Source organism: Triturus cristatus, chromosome 1_1 (genome assembly GCF_964204655.1).
Source record: "Triturus cristatus chromosome 1_1, aTriCri1.1, whole genome shotgun sequence".
Taxonomy (NCBI): Eukaryota; Metazoa; Chordata; class Amphibia; order Caudata; family Salamandridae; genus Triturus; species Triturus cristatus.
This window is the reverse complement of record NC_140579.1, coordinates 701,971,263-701,973,844: the sequence shown is the minus strand read 5'-3', so window position 1 is coordinate 701,973,844 and position 2,582 is coordinate 701,971,263. Positions and strand designations below refer to the sequence as shown.

General features: G+C 51.4%; 1 long non-coding RNA gene across 2 annotated transcripts in view; it reads left to right on the top strand.

The window, feature by feature from the left end:
- Window positions 1–283: 283 nt before the first annotated feature.
- The window catches only part of LOC146870899 (uncharacterized), a 34,346-nt gene continuing 32,047 nt past the window's right edge, over window positions 284–2,582 (top strand). For both annotated transcript variants that reach the window (XR_014979802.1, XR_014979803.1), the window contains exon 1: window positions 284–409. This is a non-coding gene — a long non-coding RNA (uncharacterized LOC146870899). The remainder of the gene's footprint in view (window positions 410–2,582) is intronic.

The following is a 2,582-nucleotide window of genomic DNA, read 5'->3' as shown; positions in this document are numbered from 1 at the left end:
TATGTGTACTTACAGCGGGAGTAGTTTATTAACACATTTTAGTCTATTGCTCTTTGGTGCATAGAGCTGTATAACACAAAGACTAAAAGGCAGGTGGACATTTGAAGCAAATAAAGTAGTTATTAACAAAACTTTCCATTTAAATTAAGAATTTGTATTCAGATTTTTTAAATGAAACTAAAACATGAACCCAGAAGTTGTTAATCAATGCAGTTAAATGTAAGTCCACAACATCAATGCCATATATAGCAGAAAAGAAAGCCTCCCACCGGAGAAAGAGTAGCCTGGAGTTAGACTTCGGACTCCAGGTCACGTGGTTGGGGAACATGGCGGCTGGCTAATGCCGGTCGGGAGGATCGCCGTGCTGCAGGAGAGTGAATCATGCTGATGTCTGGCGTTACAACGTAAGGTAAGGTGGTGCGAGCGCTGGGTATTGTTTCCCACACCTCACGGAACTATTTTGTGTATGTTTTGTTCTTCCTGTATGGGTTTCGGCGCCTGTTTGATCTCAGTCGCAAGACGCGACTCCGCCCTGCAAGGAAGCTGGAGCCAGGAGGCTGCTTCCGTGAAGTGCGCCCGGCGGATCAAGGCTATATTGTACATGCAGAGGTGCAGAGAGGAAAGCTCGTGAGTCTTCTGGGGTGCGCATATGGCAGATACAGGTCGGTGAAAAGATCCTGGTAAGAGGGGTTGTAAGGGGAGCCCTGGGAACCATACACCCCGCAATAGTACCGTATGAGCAGGTCTCCAATTTTAGCGCAATTCAGGAGTGGATGGAGAAGGACCTTGCACCATGTGACTTACCTCTTAATGTTTGGAGTACTGACAGAACGGAGAGATTAAGAGATACCGGGGCCCCGTAACGGGTCAAGAGCAACAACAGGAACAGGAACACTTTGGGGGGTTCTGGGAACTTTGGGGGCTCTGAGGAGGTTCGCAGGGGTGTACAGCTCTTCTCAACTGGGAGGAGCAGATACCTTCTGCTTTCTGTCCCAGAAAAGAAGAGTGTCACTGGGAAGCAAGCGAGCACGCCTCAAGCTGTAACTCCAGTTAAGAAACCCCATAAAGGAGGCAGAATTAAAAAGAGGAAAGGAAGCAGCCCCATTGTCCAAACCGCCTCCTTCTCTCAAGTCCTACTTTAAAATCATGGAACATGTGGCAGGATCAGTAAGGACTGAGAAGTCTCTTGAAGGTGCAGGGAATGAGATAGATGCTACAGACTTACAGGGGAGATAGAATGATCAGAGTGAACCACTGAGGTTGGAGAATTGCTTTTTCTCCTCTCATAGAGATTGCGGCAGAGAGCCTGGAGGAAACTATATCTAGTCCTCCTGGTGTTTCGAGCACCCCTTTGCAAATCTCTCCTATTCCTACGCCTACTGTACAATCTGTTCAAGAAGGGGGCGCTTCCAGGGAGGGGTTTTCAGGAGTTAATGAAGAAGGTGTGAGGGCAGATCATAGTGCTCTGGAGGGGGAACCTCTAGTAACTCAGGTGACGGATCGCTTACCTAGTTTGAGACAGGACATGCTGTTTAAGTTCGAAACCTCCGAACAGAACCAGAAAGACATTCAAGGAAAATGTGGGATCCTCGAACAAAAGATTGATGGGATCGCTGTGCGTACGTCAGCACTGGAGGAGGAGGTGAAGGTGCTGGGGGAGACCATTGCAGTAAACTCTAAGGAAATAGCGGACCTTAGAGACGAGAACAAGACTCTACAAGAGGATCTGGAAAGACTTGAGTTACATGCTATGCGAAATAATGTTCGCATTTTGGGAGTTTTCGAAAATGCAGAAGGGCCGGACATTAAAGGATCTTTATGTAAGCTACTGGGAGATCTGTTTCCGGATAGAAGTGATATTGATTGGGGAAAGAGCTCCAAAGAGTCCACAGAGACCCATATAGGCTCCATCCAGGGAGAAAGGCCCCAAGAAGAATTCTAGTAAACTTCTTAACTTTTTCAATTAAGGAGTTGGTGTTGGGGCGGGCGCAGAAGGAATGACAGTTAAAATTTGGGGACATACCTACCAAATCGATCTGAGGGTCGCTCAATCGTCAATTGCCCCGGGGCTTCCCCGGGACGCGGCTGGGGCTGTCGCAGGGTGAGCTCTGCTTCCCCTTCGTCCCCTCACAATGTCAGACCCCCCAATTGCCCGTTGGCAAGGTCCCTGGCCGGGTCCTGCCACGGAGGTACGCCGCCGGCGCGCCTGGCCCCCCGAGAAGGGGGCCTGATGACCGGTCCGCCCGGCTGTGTGCCGCGCGTGGCTGTCCCACCGGCTGCCCGCTCCTCGGGCGCCCTCCTCTGCGGCCGGCTTTCCGGCGAGGGCAAAACCCTTCCAGACGTGATCCGGGGAAAGAGGGCGCATGCTGCCGGGTACGCCAGGCCCCTGCTCCGGCAGGGGTCTGGCCTTCCCCGGCTCCCCTCCGAACGCTTCGGCGTTTTTCTTTCCGACTACGACCTCAGATCAGACGTGGCGACCCGCTGAATTTAAGCATATTACTAAGCAGAGGAAAAGAAACTAACCAGGATTCCCCCAGTAACGGCGAGGGAAGAGCCCAGCGCCGAATCCCCACCCAGTGGCG